We start from the raw sequence: 21247 nt of genomic DNA, 5'->3' as shown, positions 1-21247 counted from the left end.
AAAATAATACATATATATTAACGTAATATTTATTTAAAAAATGCAATATTTTTTGCGTAGGATAGCGGCGGGTAAAATTTACTATTAACACTCCAGTAAGTGCAATAGTAGGGAAAACGTTGGATAGCGGGAGGGTAAAAATTACTATTCCCACTCCAGAGAGTGCAACAGTAGGGAAAGCGTTGGATAGCGGGAGGGTAAAAATTAGTATTCCCACTCCAGACAGTGTAATAATAGGGAAAGCATTGGATAGCGTAGGGGTAAACATTAATATTCACACTCCAGAGAGTGCAACAGTAGGGAAAGCGTTGGATAGCGGGAGGGTAAAATTTACTATTCCCACTCCAGTGAGTGCAACAGTAGGGAAAGCGTTGGATAGAGTGGGGCTAAAAATTACTATTCCCACTCCAGAGAGTGCAACAGTAGGGAAAGCGTTGGATAGCGTAGGGGTAAAAATTACTATTCCCTCTTCAGAGAGTGCAACAGTAGGGAAAGCGTTGGATAGCGGGAGGGCAAAATTTACTATTCCCACTCCAGTGAGTGCAACAGTAGGGAAAACGTCAGATGGCGTAGGGGTAAAAATTACTATTCCCACTCCAAAGAGTGCAACAGTAGGGAAAGCGTTGGATAGCGTAGGGGTAAAAATTACTATTCCCACTCCAGAGAGTGCAACAGTAGGGAAAGCGTTGGATAGCGGGAGGGTAAAAATTACTATTCCCACTCCAAAGAGTGCAACAGTAGGGAAAGCGTTGGATAGCATAGGGGTACAAATTACTATTCCCACTCCAAAGAGTGCAACAGTAGGGAAAGCGTTGGATAGCGTAGGGGTAATAATTACTATTCCCACTCCAGAGAGTGCAACAGTAGGGAAAGCGTTGGATAGCGGGAGGGTAAAATTTGCTATTCCCACTCCAGTGAGTGCAACTCTAGGGTAAGCGTTGGATACCGTAGGGGTAAAAATTATTATTCCCACTCCAGTGAGTGCAATAGTAGGGAAAGCGTTGGATAGCGTAGGGGTAAAAATTACTATTCCCACTCCAGTGAGTGCAATAGTAGGGAAAATAATAATTTAATATTTTATTAAAAATAAACAAATTATTAATAGCAAATAAAAATATTAAAATTAATTACCAATCACACAATATTTAATAATTAATTTATTATAAATACCAATGTTTTTTTAAATAATAATCTATTAATAATGATTTACGATCCAATTAAGTTTCAATACCAAAAATTAATAAATACAATTAATACCAATTAATAATTAATTAAGAATAAATGAATTAGCAATATACAAAAATTATTTCAATAATTAATTATTTACAATTAAATTAATTCCCACCATATTCCCCTATAAACCCACAGCTCGCTACAAATAATAAATTAATACAATTAACATAATTATCAATTAAACAATTAATACTAATTAATTACCAATTAATACAAATTATTTACCAATTAATAATTAATCAACAACCAATTAATTTTCAATACCAATTAATAATTGCCTAATAACAATTAAATTACTTCCCACCCTATTCCCCTATAAACCCACAACCCGTTACAGAAGTAAAACGCAAAATTATATTAAAAATAATTAATAATTCCTAAATATTATTATTTAATGTACTATAATTAAATTACTTCCCACCCTAATCCCCTATAAACCCACAACCCGCTACGGAATTAAATTACACAAAAATTAAATAACATAAAATTCATTACTTTAAAAATATTCAAACATACATTCCAAAATCTATACATACTTTTAACACATATACTAACACTTAAAACACCATAAAAAATTCGATATTTTTAACAACTATATTATGACTGTCGATATTACTTCTATATTATTTAAATCGATATTTTATTTATTTCTTACCTGATTTTCGATATTCTTCACCACTATATTTTGGCAATTCGATATTCTGTCCATTCTATATTAAAAACTCGATATTCTGTCCTGTCGATATTTTGAATTCGATATTATGTCTGTTTACCAGCAGTTTCGTAGCAGTTTCTTTAGAGCAGGAGTCTTCTAGCTTTTCACTATGAGGGATACATCGTATATTTTACAAATATTCACGGGCCGAAAAAGAACAGTTTTATAAATTAATTATTAAAATTTAAAAGAATGAATAAGGTTTACTTGGATCTTTTTTGTCATCAGCATGATATGATTCGAAGGAGATTAAAGAGGCTGTGCTGCTGCCTACAGGCTGAGAAAGCAATTGGATATATTTTTCCCTTTGATCCTCGGAATCCGATGCTTCGAAAAACAGAAGAGAAATGTCATTTTAGCCTCTTAATTCTAAAGGTGCTGAGGGCCAGATATTATCTTGTAGAGGGCCAGATGTGGCCGTAGTTTGGAGATCCCTGCTTTAGAGCTGCAGTCCAGCAGAGTGGCAGTCCATGCATCAGTACAGCTGTATTTTTTCTTGGCAAAGTATCCGCGGTTCGAAAAGTGTTATGAAGAGTTGGTGTCTAAGGTCCAGTATTTATACCCAGTTATGCATTTGAAGTGGGAGAGAAGCTTCTAGAGGCATACCTTTGAAGTGCCCAGATGCCCTGGTGTCCAATGCAAGATAAGAGGGTTACTCAATGAGCAGACCAGAGAATTATACTACATATCTCCCTTTTTTCACAAAAGATATTTCCCTCAAATTCGCATCTTAGAAAGCATGGAAATACATAACAGTGAATAACGTATTTGAAAAAGACATTTGAAATATAAAAATAAGTAGAGAAAGGATTTTTCATTCATGGCTTTACAGGGTTAAATTAGACATGAGTACCAGATTACACTTCCAAAGATAAGGGGGAGTTAACAATATCATAACTGTCACTGTATTACTTGACTAAGAAATCTTTTAAGAAACTCGGGCCAGTCACCCATCCACTTGATTTGATTCGAACTGGAGTGTTTTCCCCCTTTTGTGTCACAGGACTGTCATTCGTATGCCCACTTTCTGATCTTGCTTCATGGTTGTTTTCACATGTCTCCCCATAGTGTTCAGGCCAGTAACTGTTCAGCCCCCACACCCACCAGATTCCATATTCAACCATTTTGTGCTTTGACCGCATTGAAAAAGAGCTTTAAGCCTTTCATGAGTTCAGTAGATTTTGATCATTGTTTGTTGCCAGTAGCAGATTTCACCCACTTTAAACTCGATAACCTTGGTCTTATGTAATTTGTCAAACCCCTCTTGGTTTTAGCTGTACCTTTCTTCCCCTCCTTGGTTTCTTCCCTCCCTACCTTCCCCCCTCCGTTCCCTCTTTGGAACGTTCCATAGAAGCTGACGATAGAATGTTGAAAGTTGGAACGACAGTTAATTAGGAGAGTGGATGACTAGAATTAAGGAGCTTTCTACTTACCAGTGTTGGATCTTCTTTACTTTTCTGGGAAAATTATTCCACCCATGGACCTCAGGAATAAAATAATTGATCTGGCCCATGAAGGGCACTTAGGCAGGAGCCTCACGATAAATAAGGTCAGGAGTTGCTTTTGGTTTCCTAAGATGGACTCGATGGTAGAGCTGAAAGTTAAAGAATGCACAAGTTGTGCAAAAAGTGACAAAAGCAAAATACTACGGAAAGATCCCCTATCTCCTGTCGAAGTTCCGGAGGTGCCATGGACTAAACTAGTGATTGACATAATCGGACCCATGGAAGTCTTGGGCCCTCAGAAGAGGTTCATGGTTGTCCTCATAGACTACACCTCCCACTGGATCAATTTTAAATTTACACCCTCCACTACCACAAGCAAACTCATCTCTTTCATAAAAAACATATTTTTCTACGAAGGCATCCCAGCGATTTTAGTGACGGATAATGGGGTGCACTTCACGTCCAAGGAGATGAGAGACTTTCTAGAGGAGTCTAATATCAAACATGAGAAAACTGCACTCTATTGTCCAAAAGCCAATGGACTGGTGGAAAGGGCAAATCGCATGGTAAAAGAACATATTCAACTAGCCATCAGCAACGGCCACAAAATTGAAGACTCACTTAAAGAATGCATATGGGCATACCATACTACACCAAATCTCATCGCAGGGATCTCTCCCTTCGTAGCCTTAAGAGGAAGGAAACCCAGCACTAAGATGAACCCCTTGTGGCTGGAGGGAGGTAAGAGGGTTTCTCCCGACCATAGGGAAGGTCAAAAGAAAATCTTACAACACCAAAGAAGATATAAGAGTTGGTATGACCAGAAACACGGAGTTAAGGATCACAACCTCAAGGCTAACACTTCTGTTCTAGTGAGGAAACCCACCCATGTCCAAATGGGACTGAGCAAATACCAACCTTCCCAACGCGTAGCAAAAGCAAGCAGAAATGTGGTCCGCCTGGAAAATGGACAGACATGGAGTGGGGATAGACTTGTTAATATAGCATGATTGCTCAATGTTGATAACATTGTTAACATAACATGTTTCTCCTTTCCCTATGTAGGGGGATGTGTTGTAATCTTGATTTTAGCTGTACCTTTCTTCCCTTAATTCATTTCTTCCTTCCCTACCTTCCACCCTCCGTTTCCTCTTTGGAACATTCCACAGAAGCTGACGATAGAATGTTGACAGTTGGAACGACAGTTAATTAGGAGAGTGGATGACTAGAATAAAGGAGCTTTCTACTTACCAGTGTTGGATCTTCTTTACTTTTCTACTTTTAACACCCTCCTTGCGGGTTGCCTGCAACTCTAGCTCCTTTTACCTCCACTGTTGGCCTACATCAACCCTCACCCAGCCTTCATGCAATTTCATCCACCCAGGTACCAGTCTAGAATTGGGCTTCCTACTTTCTATCAACTCAAAGGGAGTCATACCTGATGGCTGATGAGGAGTTAAGCAATAAGCCTCCATTCGCCGTAATACCTTTTCTATTCAGGTCAGCCCATTGGCTCTTGCCAGCTGAATGCCTTCTTTGAGCATTTTGTTAAATCTTTCTAAGGCCCTATTGGTTTCTTGGTGATAAAGGGCACTAAGTTTGTGTGTTATTCCATTGCATTACATAAATTCCTTCACTTCGCGGGAGCAAAACTGAACACCATTGTCAGTTAAAATGGTGTTGGGTAGTTCTTCTCGTAGGAAGACGCCTAACAGGACGTTTTTAACTGAGGTTGAGCTGTTGTCAAATCAAATTTGATTTATGGCCAACTTAAATGCAGGTCATCTAAAACTGGACTGTATGGGGAATTCCTCTCTACCGTCAGTGGCCCAATGATATCCATCGCTGCATCCATCCAAGGACCTTCAGGTATGGTGCAACAATGCATGGCTGGAGTGTGCGATTTTGTTACCTTATCACGGGTGGAGCAGACTATGCAATTCCTTGTCTCTCTTTCCACCAGTGCATCCATCCCAAGCCACCAAAAGTCTAACCTCAACCTTTGCTTGGTTTTGGTGATCCCCAGATGGCCTTTGTGTGCTATGTCAATCAGTTTTCTCCTGAGTGTTTCAGGAGGTATCAATGTTGTGCATCTGAAGAGGCATCCTTCTACTTCTGATAATTCTTCTCTGACCTTCCAATATTGCCTCAATGGCTCTTCATTCTTTTCTACACTATCCCACCCCTGGATTAACAAATCTCGTACTTTACTTAGAATGGGATCAGTTTCTAACTCTTTTTTCCAATTTCCCTCCGCCAGCGCCCCTGTGTTGATCCCACACACATATTCCTTGTGTAATTCTATATCCGCTCTTTGGTTGTCACAGACTTTCTCTTCCTTTTCCGAGTCATCAAACAATCGGGACAAGCAATCTGCTGCAAATTATGAGTACCAGGGTTAAATTCTATGTCAAATGTGTATTCTTGTAGATTAATGAGCCATCTTTTAATTATACTGGAAGATTCCTCCGGCCCTTTTTTTGTAAACACCTCTTTGAGTTGATTGTGGTCTGTCCTTAACTTGAACACAGTCCCCCATAAAAAGTTCTTGAATATGTTTAGTGCCCAGTACACTGCAAATGCTTCTTTTTTTAATACAGAATAGTTGACCTCAGATTGCCTAAGTGCTCTTGAGGCAAATGCAATGGATGGTTTTCTCACCTTTCCACTTTCTTGTAGAAGTACAGCCCACTAGCCCACTTGAACTGGCATCTGTGGTAATGATGTTTTTTTCCCCTGGAACAAACGTTTTCAAGTCTGATGCAGTGGTCAGGGCATTCTTAACATCTTTAAATTATCTCTCGCAGTGCCCATAAATGAATACTTTTGTGAAAAAATAGATTCAATTTATGCCTCTTTCTCCAATATCGAACTGGAACATACAGAACCCCTTGTGCCATTCACAATTCAAGCCAGCTGTCCCAGGTTCGGCCCCTTCTCAGAGGAAGAAGTGGGCAAAGTTATGCTAGAGGTTAAATCAGGCTCTCCATTGGACCCATGTCCACATCATATATTCTCACAACTAACTCCAATAATCTGCCCGGCTGTAACTAAAGCACTCAACCTCTCCATAGACTCCGCTGAATTTCCAAAAATCTGGAAAAACGCCATAGTCACCCCTTTATTAAAAAAGGCAGGTTCTGATGTGAATAACCCGGCTAACTATCGGCCTATATCACAACTACCCTATTTATCCAAAGTATTAGAAAAATTGGTCAACAGGCAGTTGTCCAATTTCCTGGAAGCCAATGACCTCCTAGATATCTCTCAAACAGGGTTCCGGACCAATAACAGCACCGAAACAACACTCCTGGCTGTGATGGATAATATCAGAACCCAGGTAGATCCGGGGAAAACTGTTGCCCTGATATTATTGGACCTCTCGGCGGCATTTGATACCGTACCACACAATCGGTTATTGGAAATTCTTGCAGCAAAAGGCATCCGGGAAAACGCTTTAGGGTGGCTACAGTCTTTTATGCAAGATAGAACACAATCAGTACGGATGGGTGAATTTTCATCCCCTCCCAAGAATATCAAGTATGGGGTCCCACAAGGGGCCTCACTGAGTCCGACTTTGTTTAATGTGTTTGTCTCCTCGTTGGCTGAAATAGGAAGAAAGTGGGGTGTCGATGTCTGCTCCTATGCAGACGACACCCAACTGATGATTACATTGGATGAGGAGGATGACCCAAAGAATAGGTTGCTAAATTGCCTCACGGAACTAGCCAATTGGATGCATAGCCATTGTCTTAAACTAAACGCAGACAAGTCCGAAATACTGTTGTTCGGCAGACACACTCAGCTATGGGACAGCAGTTGGTGGCCCATAACCTTGGGCACCCCCCCAACCCAACATTGACGGCTAAGAATCTAGGTGTGACACTAGACAACACTCTGAGTATGAAAACCCACGTATCATTAATCTGTGGCAAAGGCTTTGCATTACTGAAAATGCTTAGAAGAGTATTCCCATGGATTCCTACTGAGTGTAGAAAGATCCTGGTACAGTCTCTATTAATGAGCAGGCTGGACTATGGTAACTCCCTGTTCGTGGGAATGGCTGACTATCTCTTTCTTAAATTACAGATCGTACAGAACGCTGCGGCAAAGGCAATCTGTAACAAAAGAAAATACGACCCAGCCAAGAGCTGCATGAGGGAGCTGCACTGGCTGCCTATGAGACAAAGAGCTACCTTTAAGCTACTGTGCATTACGCATAAAGCACTGCACCATACAGGCCCTCGTATTTTAAGAAACAAAATCAAATTTTACGCCCCATCCAGGAACTTACGCTCCCAATCAACAGCAAGAGCAAGAACTACTCGTGTGAAAACAGCAAGGATGGGTGGTCAGGCCTTCTCCCACCTGGCGGCGACCAGCTGGAATGAGCTTCCTGTGAATCTTAGTTTAGCGGACAGCTACCTGTCCTTCAGGAAGCAACTGAAAACATTTCTCTTCCCCAAGTCTGACTAAAATTGATGACCCTGTTATCTGCCTCCTACTCACCACTGACCCTACAGCGCCGTGATATCCTACTCAGGATGATTATTCGCGCTTTATAAGTACTATTAACATTAACATTAACATTCCACTCATAGGTTATGTTATGTTAACTGAGATTTGTAGAGCGCATAATCACCGGCAGGTCTCTTAGCGCTTCGAGAAAGTGGCCAAAACCCACCAGCAGTCACAAGTACAACACTTGGAGTGGCTTTTTGCTGTGTCCAGAGCTTACCTAAACAGTAGAGTCTTGAGTTGTTTTCTGTAAGGGAGGAGTGCGGGTTCGTTGCGTAGATTCTTGGGCAGCCGATTCTTTAGTTGAGGAATTAAAACAGAAAAGGCTCTGCCGCCTTTAGATGCAGTTTTGAACCGTGGATAGGCCAAAAGGCCTGCCTAAGATGACCGAAGTGTACGTTCTGGCACATAGTTCCCTAGGTGCTTCTTGATATATACTGGGGCCAGGCCATGAACGGCTTTATGGGCGATGCAGAGACCTTTGAACTTTGCTTTCTGTTTAATGGGGAGCCATTGCAGCTGCTGCAGCAGGGGGGGTAGCGTGAGCCTGTCTGGGAAGCCTGAAGATCAGCCTAGCTGCGTCGTTCATGGTCACCTGTAGCTTACTGATACGTTTCCTGAGGAGACCAATATATACGGCATTACCATAATCCAGTCTAGGCACAATCATTGCCGACATGACCATCTGTAGTGTGGCAGATGTGAGGAGACGGATGAGTATCCACAGCTGTCTCCTTAAGCCCACACAGGTTCCGACCACGGCAGAGACTTGGTTTGCTATGGAGATTGGCATCGATCTTGATGCCTAAGCTTTTTACAACTGAAACTGGCGTTGGGGTGGTGCCAAGCTCTTGTGGCCAGAAAGGTAATTCCAGGGATTGTTTTTAGGTCAAACTATTTTTCAACAATTTGCATATACGGCACGTTCGGTTGGCAAAGTTACTGATAAATTTACTATAAAATTCTATCATTCCTAAAAAAAAGATCTCAGCTCGTCTTTGGTTTTGGGTGCCAGTTCCTTTATGGTGTTCACCAGATCCGCTTTGGTTTGTACCCTTTCAGGAGTGAATTTATGCCCAAGACAGTTTATTTCAGTACATTGCAGTTTGCATTTGTCTGTCCTTACAGTAAGACCATGCTCTTTGTATCTGTCCAAATCCTGGCTAAGTCTTTCATTATGTTGCACCTGAGAGTTCCCAAATATCAGCACTTTGTCCTGATAACAAAACATCTCGGGATTCCAGACAGTATATTAAGCATGGCTCTCTGAAAGACCGACGCAGCAGTTACCAGACCAAACGTCATGCATTTAAATTTGTATGTCCCCATGGGCGTGATGAAAGCAGTGAGCTCATGAGAGTTGGAGTGTAGGCGGATCTGATAATAGGTGAATGTAAGATCTAATGTTGAGAAGAGTTTTGCTCCAGCAACAGTTGTGACTGTCTCTGCTATTTTTGGCAAAATAAACTTGTCAACAACTACCTCTTTGTTGAGGGCCCAAAGGTCAACAAACATGCAAATCCTGTCGTATGCTTTTCTTGCCACTAGAATGGGTGCCAACCATTCAGTTTCTTCCACAGGTTCTATTACATCCAGCTTGCACAGTTTTTCTAACTCTTCTCTCACTGCGTTCAGTATGCTTAAGGGAAGACTACATAAAGGAAGACTATGTACTTTAGTGGACACCGAGCTGCTTTCTCTTTCAATTGTATCTTGTGCACATATTGCTTGAGGCATCCTAACTTTTCTATGAATAGTTCAGCACATTCTTGCTCAAAATCAGATCCCACCTCTACATCCTTGTTAAAATTCTCGATCACTATTTGAGGTTCAGCATTGGGATTCAATAAACTCCTAAGTCATTTTATGCTGGCAATCCTAAAAGGTTATCTCCTTTATATGAAACATAAACTTAACATACTTTATACCTGCATTTGTAATCAATCTTTCCCACAAAGTATCCTATCAACTTTATTGGCTGGCCACCATACCCTCCTGGGGTTATATCCATTTTGTGTAGCTGCATCTGTTGCTTGAATAGTCCATCAAATGCATCCTCTGAGACTATTGTTAGTCTAGAGCATGAATCGAACATTACCTAATCCTCAAGGTCTTTTATTCTTACCACATCCATGGGGATGCTAGACCCTCATTCACTCATCTGCAATACAATTTCTTCGCACACCTCAGATACATTACTTCTACAGGATGCCAAAAATGCCCTTTCTCCCTTCACTATTACATACAGCTTTCATTGCTGGGTATTCCTTAATGCTCGCCATGTGGCCAACCCTCCCACATCTGAAGCATTGCCCCTTAAAGGAGCCAACACTTCTCCTGCCCTTTGTCATAGAAGTGCCCTTAACTACGTGTACCTCATTTTTCTCATCCTCAACCATTTGTATATTTTCCTTACTATTCGTGTCTTGCTTGATTTCTTTCCCACATCTCATCATGTGCTCTACTTGTTTTGTCACAATCAACACATCACCCAAGAGGGGATCATCTCTTAGCTAAAGTTCCTCCCGTATCCTTTCAGTTTTGCAATTCAACAAAAATTGGTCCCTGATGCATTCAACATTTGTTGCTTCAAATGTACATGATTCTGAAAATTTGCGCAACTCAGACACAAATTCCTCTACTGTTTCTCCTTACTTTTGTGAGCGCTTCACAAGATGATAATGCTCAGTGATTGTACTGATCCTAGTAAGGAAATGATTATCTAATTTCTTAATGCTTATTCCTTATTCATTTAACCCCCTGGATTCATCAGCACTCCGATCAGGTAGAAGCACTAGGATTTCTTGTCCCTCTGCTCCTAGGAAATGTTGCAATAGTGCAATCTTCCTCTTTAGACCCAAATTGGGCCCACAAACAATGGTATAACTGTGAAAGGCATTTTTCATTTGTTCCACTTCATTGGTGGTTCCCCAGGGGATGTTAAAAAGAATTGGGGAGAAGTAGCACTCTCCATACTCATTTCTTATTTCTAATGTCCCCCAACTCACTTTTTCCAACTCCTCTAACCTCACTACCAAGAAGGGGCGAATGTCTCAGTATATGACAAAGCACAATGTATTCACACACTGAGTTACTGTTCTCTATTTATCACTGCCAACATCAGTGTGATGTTTCTCAAGTTCCTCCTGTATGCACTGGCTTTGTTTAGAGAAGAGAGGGATCTGAAGTCTGGAATCAATGCGGTGAGTGCTCCTTGCAGGGTTAAGACAAAACGTGGCAACTGCTGGGCAGTAGGTGTTGTACCACAGAAAGCCTTCCCAAGACTCCTTGCAGATTCTCCTCCCTCTGGGCTCTCGCAGAACCCTATGGAAACAATGATTCCGATTGCACCCAAGAAGGTAGATTTAAGGACGGTGAGCAGTTCTACTGAAGTGAGACCCAACTTCAGGTTCTTGGACACTGAATTCTCCTCATTTTACTGCTTTTAAAACAGGTTAATGGTGGTATGACCCTCACACCAGTTCGTAGCTGCTGTGCGCAGTGTCAATCACGCTCACATCAGTTCATGGCCTCTTGTGTGACTGATTCAAGGAAAGTTAACGGTGGTGAATTCTCATGCTCAGCACGCACCCCTCACACTCATAACAGTTCATTGCTGCATGTTCGCAGCATCAAACAAGCTCCCAAAAGTTCATAGCCGCTTAACTTCGGCGGTGCAATGGGACGGGATTCCTACTGTACAGTGCACACCCTCATCAGAAAGTCGCAGACCTCTTCACACTGAAGTTGGGATCAGAGAGTGGCGTCAGACAGTTAACTGTCTCTCAAAAGGTGAACACCCTTGACAGAGGTTATAATCATCACATCCCTCTGGCACACAGTTTTCTCCCAAGTCAATAACTCAAGCAGCGAACATAGGCCATGTCGGGACGACCATTAAGTAACCACAGCGACTGCCACCAGTAGCCACTTACTCCCTGCTCACAGACAGTGTCCATCCGCCTATTTCCTCACTGCGTACCAGAGCCTGTTTGACACAACGATCCAGAACTCAGTCATTTGACAAGGGTACTTCCCTGAATACAATAAACATCAGAGTATCCCTCTGCCTAAAGAGGAAACAGGGGTGGGGGAAATTATCCTTTTTTATACATAACCCTCATGCACTCTAGTAGTAGCATTCTTTATCATCGGGTTCACCCTTATAAGTTAGGGTGGACTCAACTGTGTTCCCTCATTACACCTCCTTAACATTTAACAGCAAATTTTCCAGGTTTTCAAGCTACTACCCCCTATCTTTCCCACATTTACTCATAAAACATAGGCTTACATGTGAGGCGATGGCAGCAATCAGGGGAGATCTCAGCATAGAAAAGATCAGAGAGCTTTAAGAATAGCATTTTGTAGTATGTAAATAGTTATACTGTAGTACTACTATATAATCGACAAAATGCAGTTTGTGAATGAAGGGAAGTGCCTCTTTGGGAAACATCCTTTTCCACGCAACCATTACAACGTGTAATGGTTACATCGTGGTTTTAACAACGCAAGTAATTACGGCGACTTGCACTGGAGGGCGCTCTAGACTAAGGAATAGTGTGAATTACTATTCCAACACCTTCCCTACTGTACGTAGACTGGAGTTGGAATAGTAATTCACACTATTCCTAAATCCAGTGCCCTCCAACGCAAGTCGATGTAATGACATGCGTTCTTAAAACCGCAATGTAAAATACCGCGTTGTGTTGGTATGCGTGGTATCATCATACATTCGCCTCTTTTTGCATGATCACCCCCATTTTTTAGACTCATGTGGTTGTTGTTTTTTTCTGGCTCTGAAGACTGCCCCCATGCATGTGCTCTGACCCCAGATTTTTGGGAAATTTGCTTTCCTCCTAATTGACATATTTAACTTACCTATCAATCCCTAGTATATGGTACAAAGGGTTCCCTATGCCTGTAAGTTAAATGTCACTAGTGGACTGCAGCACTCATTGTGCCACACACTACAGTGACAGTACAACCGTGACAGCAGGCCAATAACTGTAGACTCTTTGTGCAGTTTGATAACTTCAAATGCAGCCTATCAAAATAACCCCTTTTGATAGCCTACTGCCTCCTTTCAATATTAAGAAGTCACTCCTAAGTTAGCCTAAATGCCCATAAGGCAGGGTGCATGGTATGTAAAAGTAAGACATGTAAAAATGAAGGTTAAACATGTCGTGGCAGTGACAAGATGTCAAAAACTATTTTCACTGTAGCAGGGCACATAGGACACAACTACAAAGGTCGTTCTTGGACTTTTAAAATTATTTATTGCAAGGCCAATTCTCTGGAAAAAGCATATTTCTAAATAATATTTTAGAGCATCAGACTTTTGAAAAGTCACATCTTTTTTCACGTAACCCCATAGAAACCCATTTGCACGAGCTTCCAACTGTCAATCAGGAGCTAAATTGCCCCTCAAAGAGGAATTAACTTTCTCCCAGAGCTGAGACAAAGGCCGTATGTACGGGAAGAGTTCTGTTCCTCTGCAGGAGGATCATTTGGGCTATACCCAGGAACTTTATTAACTTCAAAGAGGCCTACCCTGTCACAGGCAAATGTTAGCTGACAACTGAGCAGGCCCCTCTTTTGTTCCCCTTGTAAGGTAGGCACTAATCCCAGTGGGAGATGAACTGCCCCTGCACTGGTTAGAAGTGACCAGAGTAGAAGGGTTACTCATTTCTCTGGTCACACCTCTAGGGTGAGCGAGGAACTCAGCACAGGGGAAGAAAGATTCTGCCATGTTGGATTTAGATAGAGAGTGTTACTGTGGGGTTGTTAGGAGTAAGGCACACAGGAACTGCAGTAAAAGTGGGAAGAGTTAGACCTGGGAACCTTCTTCCCTATTAGTCACAGAGGGGCCAGAGTCACCCCCACCCACAAGCAAGCCACTAGAAGGTCTTTCCCTGAAGAGTCCAGCTGACATATTCTAACTGGACCTGTCCTGGATCCTTCAGGTGGCTTCTGCTGGAGTGAGTCTTGACCCCCAAGGACCGAGGTCCTAGGATCCCTGGCTGTGTCAAAGTGTGGTCTTTCCAACTGGTACTTTTTGGCTCCAAAGACTTCCGAAAGTCTGTGACAAACCTGCCAAGTTAATCCAAGCTCCAAAAAAGAGTCTAAGTTCCAACATAGAAATCTTCACAGGGCAAAGTCACCAAATGTATCTTTGGACGCAAATTTTGAATGTCTCCTGCTCTGAGCTTTGGCAAAAAAGTCAGTGGCTTTGCCATGAACTCATCCAATAGTTATCTGGTCACGTAGAGCCCCCAGTGGCCACAGCCTGCTGCCTTTTCCGCCGAGGATTTCAAAGACTATTCAAGTCACCCTCCATCATACTTGGCCTTAAATCATGCCTAAGACCTAGTCAAGCACAACCAGATGACCGCTGTTGGAGTGTTTGGGTGCTATTTTTATTTAAAACATAAAAAATTCACATCTCTGTTTACCCTTATTGGATTTTTAGTGTCTTGATATCATTGTGCTCATTAAAATAGTCTCTATTTGTTTATAGATTGGAATGGGATTTTTATTTTGTTGTGTTTTGGCTTTTTAACTGTTCTTCTATGGCACTTTTAAATGCTTTACACATTTTCTTAAGTTAAGTCTGTCTGCTCTGTGCCATAGCTATCAGGGGTTGAGCTGAGCTTATGGACCTAATATGAATGGTGACATTATTTCATAAGGATGACTACCATCCACCCCAAATAATAATCCACTTTCTCACAGTGAATAGGCCCATTGTGTTCAAAATTGAACATGCGCCAATCATAATCTCCAAAGGTGTACCTCCAACTAATACCACATCTGAAGAGTTTCCCTTGGCTCTTCCACCATTGCAGTACCAAATATTCACACACTTTTTTCAGTCTTCCTATTTTAATCTCTTTCCCTGGACTGCTGCAACACTTCATAAAGTGTCCTTTACACCCACATGTATTACATTATGTCCTGGGCTGTTATTGGCTAGGTGTCAAACAGACTACAATCAGACTCACTTTAATTTTCCAGTACCCTTCTCACCCACTTGAGTTTCCAATATGCTCACATCCGTTCCCTTCACCCTTAATTTATTGTGCTCCTCTACATAACATGCTCAACTCTTCTAGCAGTTGCAGCAACATCCAACACAGGTTTTCATTCTTTAACCATTACTCCTCCTTGATCTTGTCACTTCTACAGTTTAACAGAAATTGCTTTTTGTTAGGCCCTCGGTAAGTGCACCAAACTTGCATACGGCAGCCAGCTCCCTAAGCACAGTGATGTACTCCTCTGCAGTTTAATCATCTCGCTGTGCCCTTCGCCCTGGGGTGGCTCCTCCGTAATGGCGGAGGAGCAGCGGCCCACTGGTCAGAGTCTGTCACAGAAAAACTAAATTATATTAAAACAATAATATAATTGAATTTTTCCGTGAGGTGCTCTGGCTGATGGTGCAGGGCCAGGCCATGACAGGTAAGAGTGGTGGGCACTTAAAAGTGCGCATGTAGGTTTTACCGGCTGTCTTAGGCCGGCCAAACAAACATGCAGACTTTTATTTCTGCAACCGAGCTGTGTTCACAGCCGAGTTGGTGAAAAACTGCAGGCTCCAAGGCAGTGTCTCAGCAGCAGGCCAGGCTATTTATAGCATGAGAGCAGCGTCTGGATTGGCTGGGCAGCCTGTGCCTTTCCATAGACTGCTGGGAGTGAAGCACAAAGGCGGCCATCGGTGTCTTTCGGGCAGAGAGCTTCCACATGTTGAGAAGGTCTGGCTGATGCTTGACTCGCAACTGGACTGCATGGCATAGAACCCAATGCAAAAGCCTCTATGCTTCCTGAGACAGAATTCGTGATTTTGTTCCTCGTTGCTTGATGAGGTTGTCATGATTCTATTTGTGTTAGCATCTCTTAATTCTGTCCCCATGGCAAGAAGATGTTCAATGCTGGTCTCATTGCTCTCAGCTCTAGCACATTTATATGAAGGGACTGTTCCTGTTGATTCCAGAGTCCACTTGTTGCTAGGTCTTAATAACCTTATCTTAATGTCCAGAAAACTTGCTATTGGACACATACTCAGGAGAGTTATGTTAATAACAAGTTAAATGGATTCTTGACAAATAGGTTTTTAGATATTAAGCCCTCTCCACTTTTTAAAAAAAAATTGTAACTCTGTTTCTCCACCCCTAGCCAAAAGTTTGTATATCTGTTTTCGTTTTGGTATTCTTCCTTTGAGATCTTTAACAATCAAATAGAATAAGGATCCAGTCTCTATCATTTGACCCGGCCTGTGGCTTGGTCAGTGAAGATGATACATATATTGGTTTTTTGCCCAGTTTATCTCGGGTCTCCCCATAAATGGATCCTTCCAATATGTCGGGACTTGGGCTTGACCAGATACCTAGTGGCATATATAATTTTAAAGAGTGATGCTTCTCCTGTAATTGTTTTTGCTATCAGTAAATTTTTACAGATGGTCTGTTTTAAGCGTAGTAAAATTGCAGCAATGGTCGTTTAACTAATAAGATGTATTTTGTCTATCAATCAATTGTAATTCATATATACTTTTAACCTTTTACATTTTTATGAGACCTGAGATTAAAATATTTGTGGTCCTTCTGTGATCTCCTAGAGGATGGAAGCCTTATGCCATTCTACTCTCTTCAGCATGATTATCTGTTACAAGGTACCCAATAGCTCAAATACGCTCAACTCCATCACATGTGGTGCATGGAGGCCTTCAACCTGCCTGACTATGCCCCCTTAGATGGTAAGTTCCTTATGGGAGAGCTAGAGGAGAAGGTGGTCTCCTTCACTTTCAAAACGCTCAATAATAACATGCCTGATACACTGATAAAGTTGAGTGAAAAGTGGGAGAGGGAGGAGGGGGAGCTTGACGACACGCATTGGGAGGAGGCCCTGATGCACTCAGAGACGTGGCAATTAAATTTAGATTGTGGCTTATACAGCTTAAAATTCTTCCTCAGGTCTACTACAACTGCAACCGCCTACATAGAATAGGAAGAGCAGAGTCCCCTGAGGGCCTGCGGTGTTGTGGGGACACAGGCACCTTCCTCCACACACTCTGGGGTTGCCCTGCCATATAGTTATATTGGCAAGCAGTACTGAGTAAACTCTGCAGGGTTTTGGGGGCAGTCTTCCCAGTGGAGCCCAAATGTATTCTCCTTGGCATCCCAACGGATGTGGATGTCACATGCGCCAAGCTCCTTTTTTGCAACTTGGGTCTAGTGGCGGCAAAGAGGGATGTGGCCAATCAATGAGGTGCCCCTGAGATCAAAACTCTCTAGGAATGGAGGGCAATGATGGGCTTATATATGGCTGCAGAAAAGGTCACTTACAGGAGCAGAGGGTGCCCGGGCAAGTTTCTAATGATTTGGGGTTGTTGGATTAAATATTATGCCCTTGACCTGGTAAATGATGGAAATGTAACTTTGCTTACCCAGGCCTAATGTCTATGTCTGTGATGTCTACTCTATTCCTCTACCCTAACGTGATCACCCCGGCTTTGGAACCGTTGTTGCTTGATAAGGTTGTACATGCTGCCACTGTGCTGCTGCTCTCCCAACTCAGGTTATGTCATTGTTGTGGGTGTGCATTTGCGTTCCTTTTTGTGGTTTGTACGCAAAATCAAAATTAAAATTCTTGCTATAGTTCATGAAACTGCAGGTGTTGTTCCTAATGGGGTAAGATGAGGGTATTTTCTTTTCTTTTTTTTAAACATTTTATTGTAAACAGAAGCTAGGCACAAGTAAATCGCACAATACATATAATCAATACATCCAGACATTTGTGGGTTTTTGGCAAGCAGCATAGTAGTATTGAATCTACCGTAACAGTGGACTACTTCCCCTCCTTTAAATTCCCACCTCCCCGTCATTTTCTTCTTCAGACTCCCCCTCCGCCCGTATCTTAGGAGGCTCGCATATGTATCCCCTGTATCTATTCCAGGCCCCCCAGACTCTATTCCACTTCTTAGGACATCCTCGATAGACGAAAACTGATTTTTCTGCCACCATGGCAGTGTCCAGGTTCCCGCACCATGTAGTGAGCGTTGGCGCTTCTCCGGTACCCCACTTTTGTGCGATGTTGCGCTTCGCTATCAGTATCCCCAGTGTGGCCCATTCCTGCGCAGGGCGCGTAAGATCGTTTGGTTCCCACACGTTCAAGAGGCACCTCCTGGGTTCCGGCATTAAGGACACCTCTACTGCCTGCGATATGGTCCTCATTACCTTTACCCAGTATTCCCTAATCCTTGGACACTCCCACACCGTATGGAAGAATGTACCCTCCTCCCCACATCGTCTAAGGCAGTACGGGTGCTGTACTGACCCTATTTTGTGAAGAGTGTGCCTCGTGTAATACGTTCTATGTAGAGTTTTAAGCTGTACTAATTTAAGTCTAGCCTCTTCAGTGCCCATGACGAGATAGTCTCGTCATGGAGCACGGTTGCGCTGTGCCCATAACGAGACTATCTCGTCATGAACCCCACCCACTAGTGCAACGCCCGGCACAGAAGGGGGAAAGGGCGTGGCACTGAAGGGGTTAAAGGGCATTCCCACCTCTCGCGGGGAGGCTAGTGCCTCCCGCCATTCGGCATCCTCGAAGTCGCCCATGTCCCGGGACCACGTTTCCCTAAGCGCCACGAGTGGGTCGGGTAAATTGTTTACTAGTTTTCGATAGGCCAGGGAAGTCGCCCGTTTCGACATGTATTCTGTAAGAAGTCTATCTTCCAGGGGGGTGGCCTCCGGAACCACAGTGCCGGACGGTAGAACCGCCTGCAGCACATGTTTTATTTGCAGGTATCGAAAGAGTTCTGTGGGTGCTAATTCATACTGCATTTGGAGGCGCTCAAATGTTGTCACCTCCCCCTTGTGCCACATGTCCCCCACCGTGGATATACCAATTGCGTCCCACTTGTCAAAGCCCTTGTAGTGTCGTAGGCCGCCCAGACGTTGTGTATCCCCCAAAGGGGTAAGTTGGGTTATCGTCCCCTTCCAGCCTAGTTTGGCGTGAGCTTCATGCCATAGGTCGATCGTCTGCCTTGTGGGTCCGATCACCGCCGGCGTACGCTTCCTGCTGTAAAGTGCGGACATCATACCCTCCATCCCCACTCCATGCCTATCTGCCTTGAAAGCGGGATCTGTCTGTGGGGCGTGTATCCACTGATTGATTACTTTCAGTTGGGCCGCCCAGTAGTATAGCTATATGTCTGGGAGTGCAATGCCGCCGTCAAGATGAGGGTATTTTCACTCAAATTCCAGGGGGTGTCCTCGCTCCACAATCTGGAGTACTCAGTATAATTTTGGTCCAGTGAATGACGACTCAAGATATTTGTGCCCCACTCCCCACCACCAGACCAGTCTCCCATCGCCCGAGTGGGGGGAAATGGGGTCAGCAGCGTCGGGAAATTGAGAAAATGCTTCCTAAAGGTCTTCCCCTCAATATCCAGCAGCTCAATTAAAATAAATACGAGTTTGGTTGCATTGCCTTTCATATGGATTAATGTTCTTCCAAGCCATGAATCACAGACTCTCCCATCCACCATTTCAAGATCAAAGAATGAAACATTTCTACAGGATTAAATAATATAGGCTGCTTCACATAAAATATTAGGTTACATTTTGTATAAAATATAAACTGCTTTACATTATATTGGTCTGATTGATTGGGGGGGGAACCTAAACTACGTGCCCCTTATTGTAAATTTACCAAGTACCTTTTTTTAGCACGTCTCAAACGTTTGCACGTAAAATTACTGTTCATACTTGCAGCCTGGGAAGAAAACCCCCAAAGGGGTGACGTGACCACTTAGAAGGTTTTTTTTTACATTTCCAGAATGTTTCCTAAACAGGAGAAAAAGCTGGGATGAACTTTGAAGCTCCTGTTTACTAGAAGGCACCATCCGACCCTGATCAGATCTCTAAATGTTCAGACTCCACGCAAAAAATGTCAGAGGAGCCGTAATTTGTGAAATATTGTAGTTGTCTCCTGCAGGCGAGAGTGAGAGACAAGGACAGAAGAGTAAAAGAAGGGCAGATAAAGACAAAGATGTATCTCTCCATCTTCTTTTATGGGACCCTCAGCACATAAGCCACTCAAGCCACCTTCTGCTGAGAATATGGATAATGCATTGACACATTAACCTATCTGATTTAGACACACTATTCTTATCATTTGGTTTTTCAGTTTAACTCAAATTTTTTCAGTATTTAAATAAACTTTTGCCATACCTAAAACTTCCTTTTTAATAAATATAAGTCATTACTAGAGACATACACAGTCCATATGGCAAGGAGCAATGTACTTAAAACGTTGGACATGTACTTTTAAGATTGAGATGCCCTGGTAGTGAAAAACTCTTACATTAATTTTCATTACTGGAAGGCATACCTCTTTCATAGGATAACACTGGGTTGCGTTATTACACTTAAGTGGTAACGTTTGTTTGAGAACAGGTAGAAATATCATGCTTGGTCTCTAATGAATTGTAAAAAACATCTTTAATGGTGAAGTCAGATTTTAAGTTACCATTCTGAAAATGCCACCTGTGGAAAGTGACGTGAAAAAAGATTGCCTGAACCTCAATTTATTCATAAGCTTTTAAACTTGATGCTTCATGGCCAAACACATTTCTTTTTTGTTTGTCCCAGTATTTTATTTATACCATTTACTTCATATATTTATATCTTCATTACCTTTATTTTAAATAGTATGAAAAGGGAAAATGGTTCATACTTTTTGACAATACCTACATAAACACTTTTAAATACATTTACACAAAACATTTATAATCCACATATCCATTAAGGCATATTCAACAAACTACATCACAGTACACAACTTTACACAAAAAAATAATAAATATACAAATACTCATAACCTTATTCACAGATTGCAGTGAATGAATCAATGTCCTAAAATTTTAAACAGAATATCTAAATATCCATAGGAGGACAATAGCATTAAACATCTAATATATCACATAGAACTTAATTCTAGGTTAATGGAATGCAAGATTTAAATCCTTGTTCTTCTCTGCTTCTTTATTATGCCGACGCATTTTGAATCATAGGAAATTAATACCTGGATTCTCATCAGGGCTTTCTGATTTTCTGTACAAGATGTAAAAAATAAAAACATTTTTAGGAAGGGGAGCTTCATTCTTTTTTGCAGATTATCACTATCTCTACACTCTCTTATACCTGGGGAGTTGCATTTGTTTCTTCCTCATAGGTTATAACCAGGCTTCATTCTGTGGTTTCTTTAAATTCAAGGGTTCTCTGTTAACAAACAGAGAATAATGTCAGTGATATTCATATGAGGCCATTTGACTGTATAG

The sequence above is a fragment of the Triturus cristatus genome, chromosome 7 (assembly GCF_964204655.1).
Source record: "Triturus cristatus chromosome 7, aTriCri1.1, whole genome shotgun sequence".
NCBI classification, from domain to species: Eukaryota; Metazoa; Chordata; class Amphibia; order Caudata; family Salamandridae; genus Triturus; species Triturus cristatus.
Note: the sequence above shows the minus strand (reverse complement) of the source record.